Source organism: Elephantulus edwardii, unplaced genomic scaffold (genome assembly GCF_000299155.1).
Source record: "Elephantulus edwardii isolate Elephantulus edwardi_28Jun2011 unplaced genomic scaffold, EleEdw1.0 scaffold00015, whole genome shotgun sequence".
NCBI lineage: Eukaryota > Metazoa > Chordata > Mammalia > Macroscelidea > Macroscelididae > Elephantulus > Elephantulus edwardii.
The window spans coordinates 15,956,290-15,973,048 of NW_006399765.1; the positions used below are offsets into that span (position 1 = coordinate 15,956,290).

General features: G+C 42.6%; 1 protein-coding gene across 1 annotated transcript in view; it reads right to left on the reverse strand.

The window, feature by feature from the left end:
* Positions 1-16,759, reverse strand: part of PTPRT (protein tyrosine phosphatase, receptor type, T) — a 975,109-nt gene that overhangs the window by 714,294 nt on the left and 244,056 nt on the right. The window lies entirely within an intron of this gene.

Consider the following 16,759-nt stretch of genomic DNA (forward strand, 5'->3'; position numbering starts at 1 on the left):
ACCCTCCCAAGCATGATGTCCCTCTCTAAGGACCTGTCTTGTCTCTCCTTACAACATGTTCAAAGTATGTCAGACGAAGTCTCAGAATCTTTGCCTCCAAGGAGCAGCCTGTTAACCCTTTCCAGAATGAATCTGTTTCTTTTCTCAGCAGTCCATAGTACATTCAACACTCTTCTCCAGCACCACAACTCAAAGGCATCAATTCTCTTTCTGTCCTTCCTAGTCATTGTCCAACTCTCTGATGACAAGTGATTGCACAGACCATAGCCTGTATCAGAAACACCTTAGTCTCCAGAGTGATACCATTGCTCTTCAGTACCCTGGAGAGGTCCCTAACAGCAGACTTTCCCATCACAATATGTTTGTTTTTTTTTTTTTTTTAGTTCCTGGCTACTGGTGCCAAGAGTGTTGACCGTAGAGCCAAGCAGACTAAAGTTGTTAACGATCTCAATCTCTTCACCATCCATCCTGATGCTGCCAATTGGTCCAGTGGTGAGCATTTTTGTCAGTGTCAGCCTAAAGGCAAATAGTTCTAATCTACCAGCCTTTACCTAGTAGAAAGATGATCAATCTTCTCCCACGCAGTTAAACTGCCTCTGAAAATCAGCTGGTAGGTCAGCTGCGGGTTGCCTCTGACTCAACAGTGCACAACAATACAATTATATGGGAGGAGATCGCCCACCTTTCTCCCTCAAAGCAGCAGGTAGATTTGAACTATTAGAGTCATGTTAACTAGTCCAACTCTTTTTTTTTAACCGTTATTCACATCCAAAGTTAAGTTTTTTCACCTTTGTACATGAAGACTTGAATATTCCTTTGGTAATCTGCTTCTTCACCCACCAGATTGCCTCCATTCAAAGAAAGGAAAGAACCAGCAACGGGAGGAGAGGATTTTTCCAGAGTCCTGCAAAGCTGTCTAGATTAATATTCTCCCTTCTATCCTCAAGCGAGAAACTGCCTTTAGTGAATTTTATTTCAGTTTGAAACCCAGGGGAGTTGGAAGTTTGTAAACATTGCCCATACAGGGGCACACAGATTGTTAACGGAAAGTCTCCCACCAGAATGATAAGAAAAAAGATAAAGCCACAGCTTCCTGTTCGACTCCAGATGGTCCCTCAAGCAGGGAGAACACCATTGGCCACAGTGGACCAGTGGGAATCGAGAGTTTTGGCAGAAGTCATGCAGAATGGCTCAGCATCTACTCATACTTGACACTTCTTGCTATTAAGCTGTGTGTCTTCAAATAAAGAAAAAAAGACATTATAGGCAGCAATCCTGATGGCTTCTTTCTGGGATTGAGGGGCCAGTCTCTGGTGAAGAACAGAATTCTTGGGAGAACAGGGGGTGAGCAAAGAAAAGGAAGCCCCTCAACAAGATGGACCGACAGGGTAGCTACGACAGTGGACACAGCTAAGGATGGAAGGATGGCACTTTCCAAAGCACCATCTCTATTGTGGTCGACATTGAGTCGCCAGCAGTGAGAACTAACTCAAAGGCACCTAACAACATGTTTCTAGCAATCAGTAACAGAACTATTTCATCCTTCTCATATACCAAGGGGAAGAGTCCTGGCGGTACAGGGGCTGCTAATAGAAAGGTCCACCAGGCACTTGAATCTGCTTAAGATTTGTTCACTGTTGTTATGTGTCGTTGAGTTGCTTGCAACTCAGTGACCCTATACACAGCAGCTCTGACGCCTGCCCTGTCCTGAGCCAGTCTCACTGACTCCGATACACCTACCCCCGTTGCCCCAGTCACTGCATCACTCCATTTCCTCTGAGGTCTTCCTCTCCTGTGCTGTCCCTCCACCCTTACAAGCATGACATCCTTCTCCCAGAACTGGTCCCTCCTGGTCATGTGCCCAGACTGGAGACCTGAGAGAGGGCTGTCAGGATCAACTTGACACAGTGTTTTGTGGGAGCCCTCGTGACACACAGCACTTAAGTATTTGACTGTTAAGCAAAAGTTGAGTGGTTTCAAAGCACCAGTTGTTCCACGAGAGAAAGACCTGGAAACGTGATTCCTCCCATAAAGATGGACGTCTTGGAAATGCTGTGGGGACAGTCTGGTGTGTCCTACAGGTGAGTCTGAGTGGAAATGAATGAGATGGCAACAGGTGGTTTGTTTTATTAATAAATGTGACATGAACTATTTCATTTAATGACTGAGACAATATTATCATCTCCAGTTTTTGTTGTTGTTATGTGCCATCGAGTAGCTTGTGACTCAAAGCGACCCTATGTACAAGAGCGCTAAATGCAGTTCTATCCTGTGCCAACCTCGCTGTCTCAAATGCATTCATTCCCACCACTCCACTCACAGAATCGATCCATCTCATTGAGGGTCTTCCTCTCCTGTGCCGTCCTTCCACTCTCCCAAACAAGATGCCCCTCTCCAAGGACCAGTCCCTCCTTGCAACATGCCCAAAGTATGTCAGACAAAGCGTCACAATCCTTGACTCCAAGGAACAGAATATCTGGCTTCACCTGTCCTGAACAAACCTGTTTGTTCTCCTAGCAGTCCATGGTATATTCAACACTCTTCTCCAGCACCACAGCTCAAAGGCATCAATTCTCTATCATCCCTGTTCACTGCCCAACTCTCTGATGCACAGCACGTAACTGCGAAGACTATAGCCCGGATCAGGCACTCCTTAGTCTCCAGCCTGGTATCATTGCTCTTCAGTACTCTTTTTTAAAAATAATTTTAATGAACATTCACAGAGAATTTGGATTTCCATTCATTCATTGCTCTTCAGTACTCTTGAGAGGTCTCACAACTAACTAGTGGGTTTAAAAAAAAACAACAACAAACTGAGAACCTGAGTCGTCAGGTGACTTCTACCAAGCTCATGGGGCAGGCAGGACGCGATGAAGCCAGGATCACATACTCACCCAGGTCAGCTGTCCCCTGGGGGTCTTGTTTATCTCTCAATATTCATTTGAGAATTCGAACTGAGCATATTTAGATGTGTAACAAAAATATCAGTAGAACAACAAGGGCATGAAAAGAAACAGAAAAGGGCCAGCCTTGGTTACCATAAAGAAATTTTTATTTCTCTATGAAAAGACGTTCATTGGGATGCCAATCAAAGGGCCGTTTTTGTTCTTTATCAAGATTCATAGTCCAACTGATACTTGACCCTCCACAGATTTTTCAGAGGCAATAAATCACATAGGAGGACACCATCCATCTTTCTCCCAACTAGTAGATTTGAACCATGTGCCCTTAGGTTGGCAGTGCAACTCCTTACCACCACTAAGTCACTAGAGCTCCTTAACCAAAAGGAGGGTTCAAATCTGCCATGTCCTCCTCAGGAGAAGGATGGACGTCTCCACAGGTAGGGATTTACAGCCTCAGGGTGGGGGGGAATCAATGGAGAGGCACCAGGAATTGGAAACGACTGGATGGTGACAGGTATTGGTTTATTCTATTTTTATTTAAATCACAGAAATTTATTCCTTCCCTCTTATGTAATTTTGTTTCCTTTTTGTTACTTACTAGATGCTTATAAATTTTTCTTATACATATAATAGTGGTGGTGGTGACTGACTTTAAGTCAAGCACAACTCATAGTGATCCCATGAACAAAAGGCCTGAAGCCCCTTTACAACTATCGACATTTCTCAAAGTTCACAGAGTTTCCGGAGGCATGTGGTTTAGGAAATGGATGCCACTCCTGCTTCCAAATATAATATGTATAATTATTATTACACGTATAATCCATGGTCTTCACGATCACCATTATTAACAGCTAGAGAAGAGCCCAATGGATAATCATATTAATAACTGACACATAAGTGGCTTCAAGTTCTGATACTGGAAATAGTTTTGCACCAAACACTTTTGTGAAATTACTTAAGTTCGTCTTGTCTCCTATTTTCTGAAGCTCAAGTGCCACGGTGAAATGATCTAAACAAGTGTAGGAGCACATTGACATCTCTGAGGTGGAGCCACTCAGTGGGGCCCCTGGGATTGGAGAACAATGTGGACACTCTGAGAACACAGGTTTTTGTTTGTTTGCTTGATTTCTGAGGGGCCTCTCGACTCTGGTGATGAGATGAATTGTCAAGCTGCTAACCGAAAAGGTGGCAGTTCAAACCACACACAGGAGAATAATCAGACAGTCTGCCTCTCTACGGATCTGCGGACTTGGCAAACTTTTGGACCTTTTCTATCTGGCCCAACAGGGCTGCAATGAATTAAAATCAACCGAACAGCAATGGGTTTGATCTCAGTTTGGTCTGGGCTATCCAGGTATGAGCCTATCAGGTTAGGACTCCGGTGAGGGCTTCAAAATAGCTGTACAGGAGATCCATTCTGCACCTTCCTTCTCATCAATAACCTAGCAACCAAGGTTCTCCAGAAACAGAATAATTGCTATGAAACAGGAATGGACAATATTTTCTCAGTGTGACTTGAAGCAAATCTTAGGGGACAACTCCAGATTGCCTTTATTACAGCCTGCCATTTGGCCAGAGAAGGAAATTAAGCAGATTAGTCAAGCTGGATGCTTCCCTTTGCAAAGCCATGGAGGTTATTACTCAAGACCTTGTTATCGCAAAGGTGTTTGCAAATTGATTTTTGGATAATTTGTTCCAGGTAGAGGAGTTAAGTTAGCAGGCCGATAATTCCTGGGCTCATCCTTTGTGCATTTTAAATATGTGGACCCTTTGATCACAATTATCAACACTCTAGAGTCCCCATCAGTCTCCGGTGAGGTCCCAAGGGAGATATTGGGGGAGCTCTATGATGATTCTGATCAAATCCTTAATATTCACAGACTCGCCCTGGACAGAATTGAAAGCAGCACAGACTTCAGGACTTTGAGGTGTGAGCAAGAGGCCATATTAACCTACCTCGTATCAACTTTCTATCGCAGTTTTTTGCTCTCCTGTTTTAGGCATCAGCAATTCACAACTGCCGACTGCCAGAACGAAAACAGTATTAACCTTTCCAAATGTTTCATCTCTTTTTCATGTCTAGGTACAAGTATAGTAACAAATATCCCCTGGAGTCTGTGTGTGTCCCTGTCAAATGCCTTCCAAGTTCACATGTCCACATGCAGAAGGCACATGTGGTTATATTCCCCTCCCTCCTCTCAGGAATATGTCACCTAAGTTTAACATCTTGCCCTGTACTTGGCACCAAGAAGCCATCATACGCGTCTTTTGCTTAATTTCCTATTGCTGTTATGTGCCATCGAGTCACTTGCAACTAACTCATAGCAACCCTCAGCACAACAGCTCTGAACCCTGCTCCATCTTGAGCCAACCTCATTGTCTCTGACATTCCTACCCCATGACCTCTGTCACTGTGTCAGTCAATCTCTTCCAGGGGCTTCCTCTCTCGCACTGTCGCTCGCCCCTCCCAAGCATAATGTCCTTCTCCAAGGACTGGTCCCTTCTGTCAACATGACCAAAGTATGTGAGATGGAGCTTCAAAATCCTTGTCTCCAAGAAGCAGCCTGGTTTCACGCTCTCCAGGTCCAATTAGTTTGTTCTCTTAGCAGTTCATAGTATATTCAATACTCTCTCCAGCACCACAACTCAAAGGCATAAATTATTTTTCTAACATCCTTAGTCACCATCCGCCTCTCTGATGCATAGCAAGTCATTGCAAAGACTATGGCCTGGATCAAGTGCACCTTAGTCTCTAGACTGACATCATTACTCTTCAGTACTCCGGATAGGTTCCCGAGAGCACATTTTCCCGAAGGGCAATTCATCTTTTAATTTCCTGGCTGCTGGCACCAAGAGTATTGACTGTGGAGCCAACAAGCTGATTAACAATCTCAATCTCTTCACCATCTCTTATGATGCTGCCAATCGGCCCAGTGGCAAGAATCTTTGTTTTTCTGATGTTAAGCTTCAACCCTCACTGTACTTTAAACAAAGAAAGTATTAAGAAAAACAAATAAAAGTTTGGTGTTTTGTTTGTTGTTGTTTTGGTTTGTTTTTTTTTCCGATCCAACCACTAGGAAGAATAACATCAATCACACTTTGTAATGGACCCAGAAATCATGGAAGGGGTGGGTTTTAATCCTATTCCACGCTTCCAAGAAAGTCTATTAGCACTCTCGGATGCTTGGTTTCTACTCCAGCTCTCTCAAGAATTTTTCTAGGTTTAGTCCCCATATGAACAGCCCATCTCTCTTCTTGATCTGGCTCTCATCAGCATCTCTGCGAAGCCAGGACGAAGTGTGTGATAGTGCTGATGTTCCTTGTTCAGAATGTTTGGGAGCCTGTCTGACCTGCAGCCATCTGAGATTTGATCCAGGGAGCTATCAAGGGCTTCCTCGGACCCAGCCTGGAGGTACCACGGGGACAAAAACTTGGTGCACCATCCCTGAGACCCAGTCAGCTTTCGCTGGACTTCCTGAGCTCTCCTTCAGCATCAGAGTGGTGAGATGACCCCTTAATGTAATTCCGCCTCATCCTCAGGCAGCAATCTCCAGACCAATTCTCTTTCTTTTCCCTGCTGTGAGCACTTGTAACAGTTTGACTCCCCAGAAATTCTGACAGAGCGCAAAAATGCTTCACATAGCTGGAGGGGCAGCTCCGTGCCCATGTATTGTCTGCACCAGACAGAAATCAAGTGCTCTGAGGAAAACAGAACGTTGCTAAGATGTGAAGTACGCACGGATGTATGTGTTCAAGGTGACTGTGGCCTGGCCTTCAACGTGTCCCACCACCATCTGCTGCCTACCTCCCAGCTGATGGAACTGACTTGTTTGGTATACAGGAATGTCCTCAATGCTCTCATGCCAGCGTACACACATTATTCAATCATTTCACTCCCGTATTATTCCCGCGAGCCAATTCTCACAAATCAACGGTTATCTTTACTAATGTTGCTGTTGTTTTTCAAATTCTAACTTTTTTCCAATATTGGTTTGCTCACAAAGTTCGTATACATTGTGTTTCACACTATTCTTCATTCATATTGTGTTTCACACAATCATTCTCATGCTTATGTTTTATAAAATCAATCATTGGACCTTGCCCATCATTACCTAATCGTTTCAGGTCCCTTCTTACTTTTAACTTAATTACACCCACTTTTGTCCTCTTCCAACCTACTTCATGACTACCTATTCTTGTGGGGCCACAGGGATAGGTGCGGAATAATTATCTAAAGATGCCTCACAGGTTTGATATTTGACTGACTCAGTTTTATAAAATAATGGATCGAGGATAGATAAAGAGGCGGCAAGCTGCTTGGGGCCAGAGCCTTTGCAGTAACTTCAGTAACAGCCAGATGTGTGATGTTGGGCAGGCTTCTCAAACATTCTCATCCTCGCTTTTGTCATCTTCTGAATGGATTGCTGTTACATAACCTAAGTTATGAAAGTACCTAAATTCTCTATGAACTTGGAGAAACAACAATAGTTCTAGAAAGCCTTCAGGTCTTATGTTCATAGGGTCACTACCAGTCATGCTCAACTCACTGACAATCAACAACAACGAATTCTGTATTAGGAGCAGGAGAGACTCAATATCTATGTGTTGAATGACTTGACCCTGAGTGTGGGCTTTGGGAAGCAGCTCCTACCTACTCATTCTGATTCTGACCCAGAAAATTCCTATGTGCAACCTGACCAAATAGAACATACAATCAACCAGGTGGTGCCAATTGGAGTCATTCCTTGTATCCCAGCCTAACATACAGCCAATGTTTCATGAGGATTTCATTATTTCCTTAAGTTCTCTAAAATCATTTCCACAGAGTAGGGGAAGAGAGTATAAACAAGGAAATCAAGACGTATCTGAAAAGAGACGTATCTGGGGAAGACACTGAACAGGATCAAAAATAACCATCAAAGACACACATGAAAAAGTCACTGTCATCAATAAACCCTGAGTTGGTAGACAAGAAAAAAATCTCATTGGCTTCCAGTAAAATTGATGACAAGATTCATCCTTAAACACATACTGGGGAGAAATACAGTTGAAATATAACATTATAGAAAATCCTCACAAAGTAGGAAACAGGTATCTACCAAAATAAAAGAACACAGTATCAGGTCTTAGATTTCTTTTTTTTTTTTTTTCATTTGAAAAACGAGGATATTATAGTGAAAAGCATGGTGATGACCACAACGACCATTATCATCAGCACAAGTGGCGGCGGCAGCACACGACACTGTCAGCACTTTTTGATGTACCTGTCACTTCTTAGCGCTTTAAAACAGTAACTCATTTAATCCTCACCGCAACTCTATAGGTAGATACTATCAAGATTCATATTTTCCATGTAAGCAGAAAAGGCAGATGAAGTAACTTGTCAATGTTCAACAATAATTCAAAGAACCAGGTTTGGGACCAAAACTAACTCGCCGGAGTCTGAACTCCCAACCACAATGTTACTATACACAGAGACGGCAGGGGATGGTTCCCCCCTTACTTAATTCCCCCCTTTTGTGTGTGCTTTTAAATTTTTTTATGTTTAACTTTTTAAAACTTCACATTGATTTGCATACAAAGTTCATCTACATTGTCTTTCACACTATCCTTCACTTACATTGTTTCATACATTGTTTCACTTACATTGTTTCTTGTTATGTTTTATAAAACCAATCACCATTGAACTATGCCCACCATTACCCTGTCTTTCCTGATCTCTGCCTGATCTTTTCTATTTCTTTTACTCCATCTCCCTCCACTTACCAAGTTGTATGACCTTATGATTTCCCCCCGCCCACCTTCACCCCTCTCTTCCCACTGCTCCCCTTTCCCCACTTGGATTCCCATACACACATTACCTAGTTATCCACCTGTTTTTACAATAATGGTCCTATGCAGTATTTATCCTTCGGAGACCGGGGGTTAATTCATTTCACATAAAGCCCTCCAGACTCTCCCAAGTTATGTAATAATTTTTTTTTAAAAAACCATTGCTCATGAGTCTTGTGTAGTATTTCATTATGTGAATGTACAATAATTTTTCAACCCACTGGATTGTGGTTGGAAATGTGGGATGTTTCCATATTCTTATGATGGTGAGTAACACTACACATTGGTGTACACATTGGTGTGCCTCATTTCTCATTTTCTTGGGGTATATTCCAAACAGTGGAATAGCTGGGTCATATGGAATTTCTACGTTCAGCTTCTTTGAGGATTCACCAAACAGCCTTCCAGAGTGGTTGTGCCGTTTTACAATCCCACCAACAGTGTAAGAGATAGCGTTTCTCTCCACATCCTCTCCAACATTTATTACACGCTACCTGTTAAATTTTGCCACTGCTACTGAGTATCTCACCGTGGTCTTGATTCGCATCTCTTCTCTTGCCAGGGATTTTGAGCATTTCTTCATGTGTCTGTTGGCATCCGAATGTCTTCTTCTGTAACAAGTCCTTCCATGTCTTTTGCCCATTTTGTAATTGTGTGATCCGTCTTTGATTTGCGAAGGCCCTGTAGGATTCTGTAAACTTTTGTTACGAGACCTTTGTCTGAGATGGTATCACTAAATGCTTATTCTTTTCACTCTGTTGGGAAAAGTTTTTGATGCACACAGGGATTTAATCTTTAGAAGATCACGTTCATCAATTTTATCTTCTCCTGGTTGTATATGTCTGGCTGTAAAAGACAGTCTCTTTATACCATAGGTGAGGCTTTCTAAGATTGGTCTCAATTTGTCTTTTATGATCTTTATGGTTTTGGGCTTTTCACCTACGTCTCTGAGCTTTCTTGACTTGATTTTGCACATAGAATTTTAAGATTAAGAGGTTTCATATCTCAAGAATTTTATAGTCACTTAAATTGTATGTTCTTGGAGTGACTAGAAGGACACTATCAGATTATGAAGAACACATAAATAATACTATCTACTTGGCCTTACAATAGTGCTCCGGTGGTCTAGTGGGTAAAGAATTATACTCCCAACCAAACGTTCGAATCCACCTGTGGAGAAAGATGAGCAAACGCCTCACACGAGTGATACCTTCAAAAAGCCTTCTGGTAGGTCATTTAAAGTCAGAACTGGTGACTAAAACCATGCACTTGAGTCTGGTGAAGATGGTGAGAGTGGTCCAGAGGATGCAGGGCAAGATTTTGGTCTGCTGTTCATGTAGGCACTATGAGCTGTAATCAACTTGATGGCTCTTAACAACAGCAGTGAGACTGTGCCTCTGCTACCCCAGGGCTACGGCTGTTGGGTGCTGTCACGTCCATTCTTAGAGAGAGCATCCACATGTGACTGACTTCTATATCTTTATGCAAAGTACAAAAATGTGTTTCCAAGCTTGCTTGTACACTATGCCATGCCAGCCCCAGCGTCCCTGCTGCCAGGTTATTTTCAGAGTAATCATATGCATGCGGTGGCTTATGAAAATAACTCATGGAAGGAGGAAAGAGTGGGCAGAGTTGGCCAAAGAATGAAGAATATGCACATTATTTGTATAAAGATAGTTAAACTGCCCCAAGCATTTTCTAGTCTATGATCTTAATGAGTACAGATGGTCAGATCTTTCTCTAACAGAGTCATAGAATAGATTCAAACCATCTACCTTTTGGAAGCAAGAGTTATCATTCACTTCCTAAATCACTTGCCTCCAGAAACTATGAACTTTGATAAATGTCGACAGTTGTAGAGGGGTTTCAGGCCTTTTGTTTAGGGGCACTATGAGTCATGCTCGACTCAAAGGCAGTCAATAACAACAACGTTTTGGTTAACAAATTCACAAAGTCATACACACTGCCTTCAAGTTAGCACCAATCTATGGCTGGCCTTCCCATGTGATTTCACAATGGGCTGTGCTTTTTTTTCTGATTTTTTTTTATTAATTTTAATGAAAGTTTGCAGAGACTTTGGATTTCCATTCATCCATTGTTGCACTTTTCTCTGTACCCACCCCTCCCCTCTGTTCTTCTCTTTGAAAAGTAAAAGAAAAATTCTTTCATTGTTATACAATCCCTCCCCGCCAAGTCCACGTCACTATACAGCCTTCATTCTGGACTCCTGTCATGACAATAATACCAAAGCACATATCCCTTTAAACAGTTCTTTCCCTCAGAGGCTGTGGATCACATAGGAGAAGACTGTCCATCTTTTCCCCTCACACAGTAGCTGGTGGGTTCAAAGCACCCAAGAGGCATTTCCTTTGGATCTATAGCACAAATCCCTAAACATTAAAGCCAAGTATTTAACTGTTGTCCAGGGTTCCCAATTCAGTAATACATCCTTCAATGGCCTGCCTGCTTTCAATGGTGCATTTACCCTTTTTTACCAATATCCTCTCTACTTCCCATAAAAAGTCCCTGAAAACCATTTTCATAAGGTCTTTGGAGAAATCCAAACTAAGGCATCTTGTAAAGCATGAATGTCCTATCATCTCTTGGTGCCTCCGCTCTTAACTGAAACATAGGCTCATAATCATCTCTCTGTCATGGAAGCTGAAGGAGCCCTGCACTGCTGTGCAGTGGGGAAGCTGTTAACTCAAAGGTTGATGGTTTGGACCCATGAGCTACTCCATGGCACAAAGAGCCTGGCTGCTTCTATGAAGATTACAGCTTTGGTAACTCAATAGAGTAGTTTTCCTACATCCTTACTGAGTTGCTGAGTTGGAATCGTCTTAGTAGCAATGAGTTCAAGAAGGTTGAGATAAGATTAAGCTACTCTCTGAAATATCCTTAGAATTGTTTCAAGCACATAATATATGCATTTTTTCCATTAAAATGTTAAGCTTTAGTATTTGATTTACCTTATAGTCGTTGTTGTTAAGTGCCATGGACTCCGACTCGGACTGACCCTAAGAACAACACATCAAAACCCTGCCCTATCATGTTGTTGTTGTTGTGTACCATAGACTCGGAACTGACCCACAGCTGACCCTCCAGCTGATTTTCAGAAGCAATTATTCACACAGAAGGAGAGTGCCCATCCTCCTGTAGAGCTGCTGGTGGCCTCGAACAACCTATCTTCAAGACTTGCAGTACAGCTTCTTGCCACTGGGCCACCAGAGCTTCCATGCCCTATATTTCTTTTTATATTATTTTGCTCACAAAGTTTGTATACATTGTGTTTCACACTATTCTCCATTAATATTGTGTTTCATACAATCATTCCCATGCATTATGTTTTGCAAAATCAATCACCATTAGACCTTACTCATCATTACCTAATCTTTTCAGGTCTCCACCAGATCCCTCCCTCACCCCCTCCCTCCACCTACCAAACTGTGAAACCCTGTGGTTTTGACCCTACCTATTCTTACCCCTCTGTTCTCACTCCCCCTCGCCCAGGGTCCCTCCCTGTACATGTTTTACTAGTTATTCTCCTATTTTACAATAATGGCTTTATGCAGTATTTTATTCACCAGCACAAGAACTTGAACAGAGCCCAAATGTCTGAAGAGATTTAGAAATTGTGGTACATTCACACAATGGAATATTATGCAGCTCTCAGGAGAAACAATTTAAAAAAACACTACGTAACTTGGGAGAGACTGGAGAGCATTATGCTGAGTGAACTAACTTCGTCTCACAAGGACAAAAACTTTGCCGTGTCTTATACCATCTTCACAATCTCTGCCATGCTTAAGCCCATGCTGCAGTCACTGTATTAACTGCATCTTGTTGAGGATCAACTTGTCTTTCAATGAACCTCTACATTCTCCAAGATGCTATCTTTTTCCAAGGACTGGCCATCCCTGAAAACCTGCCAGAAATATGTGAGATGACGTCACCCAATATTTAATTATAACGACCATCCATCTTGTTAGCAACTGTCATCATCATCATCTCCCCATCAGCCACCATGAGTGTGTTCAGTAGTCAGTAGGAGTCTTAACTGACCATCCCCATTCTACGCCTCCATAAAGAGATATAAGGATCCCATTAAATGCATGCCCTTCCAGTGCCAGGATCAAAAGGTCCATGGAAATGCCAGCATATCCGCATCCCAAAACATCCACGGGCAAGAAATTTAAGAGCTCAGCCTCAGTCTCCTTAACACAGTCCTGCAGCAACCAGTGAAGTCATTTAAAAATGCATAACTCAAAAACAACTTAGCAGAGATTTTATGATCTGCAGCAGACAGAGTAAAGTCTGCTCCTGGCTCCTCTCTCTCTCCAAGCGCCTCGTCATTTCCAAGATTGCTCTTCTCTGGACCACTTTTCAAAATTAAGAGCAGAGTAATCACTGTAGAAGAGTCTTTCTTTCCTTGTGTGCTAATCAGGAATTATCAGAAAGCATGAATCAAGGGTTTGTCTCTCCAGAGAGGGGCGGGCAGAGCCAGAAATCGAAATCTTTGGAATGAGAGACCACACTGCAGAAGTGTTTTGTCTGAGAAGAGAGCAGATCCTTAGATAGGCACCCCTTGCTCCCACTGCCACCGCTCCCCCCTCCCCCGTTGCTATGCTAAGATGCCTTAGCCAGTGTGTATCTCTGCATTCCAGAGACATCTAAGTCTCTCACCAATGGAATAGAGAGAGCTGGTATTATTATGGTGCAAGAACAAAGAACATTCTCTCATCGCCTGTCATGCACCTAAGCTTTATGCCAGGGTTTGCAGATTTGAACCCATTTTTTCCAGATCATGACACACCCTGTGGTAAGGATTGTTACAGCACTCATTTGAGAGACAAAAGAATCAAAGTTGTGTTCTGCTTTGTCATCTCTGGTTCAGTCCTTCAGTTTCATGCTGGGGCTAGGTCTCTGCAATCTGGATTTCCAAACTCCTTTCCAGCTGGATTTTCCTTTGCCACTGTCAATGGGAGGTTCAGGATGGACACTAGGAGGCTGGAAGCAGGAAGAAGTTACCCCGCCCCTTTTCTGACAGCCTTTTCAGCACCACTACAGTCTTGCAGAGAGACTGTCCCAGTCTCTAACTTCTCCTGCCCCTCACAGCACTGAAATCACTATGCCTTTTCTGAGTCTCCAGAAGCCCTCAGAACAGCCTTCATGCGCTGTTAAAGAGTTGATAGGCAAGGGAGTAGAGAGTAAGCTCCCACTCACTTGCTTTAAGTGTGGATCTGAAGGACACTTGGCCAAGGGTGGCCCACATTAGGTCCTCGTGGCTGACAGGACTGACAGGCCCCAGCTCCCAGCTGGAAACAAAGGAGGACGCTTCAACGATTTAGATCCTCCCAGAAGAGCTGTGGGTGAGCATTAACATTACTGGTAAGTATATTTGTTTTCTCCTGGACACAAGAGCCTACTATTTGGTCCTTAAAGCCTTCCAAGGTCCCAACTCTTCTATTTCTTAGTTGTTGGAATTGACGGAAAACCTCATAAGCAGTTTCTTACTTCACCTCTGCCTTGCATGCGGACTTCTGAGCTGTAAAAACACCCAGTGGTAGATGGAATTTGCTCCAGGATTTAAGAACAATAAATGACATAGTTGAGCCTCTACATCTTGTGGTTCCTAACCTTTATACTATAATAGACAAAGTGCTAGTCAATAGGCCTTTTATTTTAAGAACTACCTTCCCTCTATAACTTGATTGGTGCCACTATTAGAACCTCTACTTGGAATATTACTGCTTTTTAATTTTTGACTCATGTACTTTTAACTTGTTAGTTAAATTTGTGTCTTCTAGGGTGCAACACATCCATGATACATCTTCAAGGATATGAACATGTACAGCTAAGCATAATTGATAACAGTGCATCTGAATTCCAAAATCAATCTCCACAATAGTCTATGTGTTTCCTATTGCCAAAGGGGCCCTTTAGAGTAGTGCTAGAGGAGATCTTCACTCTGAAACCTACAGCATCCCTTTTCGGCAGGAAGTAGCTAAGAGAATACACAGTCCCCTTTTCTTTATGAATCAGAGTGAAGTCTCTCTCAGGGAGGAGTGATAGGGAATGGCAAAGGACACACTGACAAAGGAGATTAATCAGAACTGGCTTTGACAAGCACTGTGGCAATGGAACAATTAAAACCGACTTTCAAGTAGGGGGAAAAAAGAGGAACAAACTGGGGGGGGAGGGTAGAGAAAATAGTGCAACAATGAATGAATGGAAACCCAAAATCTCTGTAAACGTTCATTAAAATTAATAAAATTTAATTTAAAAAAAAGAAAAGGAAACAAAGAGTTGTAACACCATCTTCAAGGTCTCCTCCTTCAGAAGTCTAACCCAAACCCTGAAATTCTGTCCTCAAGACTGCCAGGTTTCCATATCTCCATCTCTTACCTCTTTGATATTTCACCCCTCAAGGTGATAGCTGTTCTTGATAGCCTGGGCTACAGAACACCTCATTTTTAGTTTCTTGTTGCTTTCTAATGCTTATGTGACTCTCTTCTTTCATGAAAGATCGTATGTTTTGCACTGTCATTTGCCTACAGGCAGATACTTCCATACTCATATTTCAGATGAAAACCAAGAATACAGAATCTAAACGTGTGTGTGGGGAATCACTTTTCATCTCTAAGCCTCAATCTCCTCCACTGTAGAGTGAAGTTAATGCTAAACCCTCTGCAAGGTGGTTGTTAGCAATTAGACAAGAAGGTGCATATGAAGATGGTAACACAGAAGTACCCAGCTGAGTTAACTGGCAAGGTCTCTGGGCTGGAATCCAACCGGGGGTCATGGAATTTTGGTGAATGGATAAATCGATAAGGGAACTCAGAGGCACAGTCTGCAGGGAGGTGCGTTGTTAACCCAAAGGTGGTGTCTCCCATGTGCTTCAAATTCACCAGAAGCTCCAAGGGAGAACGACGGACAAATTCTCCCAGGCAGTTTGCTGCTTCCCCAACACACACTGGAGAGTCAGCAGTGAGTCGGTTCTGACTCAAAGGCAGTGAACTGACTGAGATAAAGAGACCAACATTAGAATTGTCTAAGGTCTTCCAAATCCTCAATTTAAATAATAACCTAAGTAGACAAAAACAAACAAACAAACAAACAAAACCCCTGTTTGAAAAATCTGGCGTGATTTTTGTTCTCCTTGACTATCTCAACTGGGTATCCTCCCTGTATCATTTTCCTATGGTTCCAGTTACCAATTCCCATAGATTATGCAAAAGAAAAGAAATAAATGTATTATCTTGTCCTCATGAAGGTCAAGATTCAAGAATGGGTGACCCAAATAGGTGGTGGTGACTGTTCACTGCCCTGGAGTTGGTCCCTGACTCAGGGTGATTCCACATGTATAGAGTGTAATTACTCCGTAAGACTGTTTCCACTATAACCAATGGTCTTTTCATTTCCTTTCTACACCTCTTCAAGTTGGACAAGCAGTAAGTGTGACAGAAGAAGCACCAATGCCTTCAAAGTGTGGTGATGTAGATGAGGACCAAATTTTCCTTGAACTGCCAAGAGAACAGACAAGTCTTTCTTAAGAGGAGGTGTGTCTGAGGTGTTTTTCAGAGGCTGGTAAAACTTTGTCTCATATACTTAAGGCAGGTTCTAGGAGGGTCCCAGTCACTGAATAAGACACCATGCTAAGAAGGGGAAATCAAAAAAAAGTAAGAAGACTCTCAACAAGATAGACTGACGCAGAAACTCAAGGAATGGACCTGAGTGTTTCAGAGCTCATGAGGATGGCGCAAACAGGGCAAGGTTCAGATCTGCTGTTCCCAGAGTTACTAGGAGTCGTAGTTCACTTGACACTGCCTCACAACATGATCTTTATGGAATCAGATAACTAGGACTTGGTTGGAGCCCCTGGGTGGGCTCAAATTGCTTATATTTGGGTTACTAGCTAATAGTAAATTATTTATTTCACCCAGGCTCATTACTTTCCTTGTGAAGATAAGAAATGAAGGCACGGAAGTGACTTGCCAAAGGTCATTTGGCTATAAGAGTGTGTG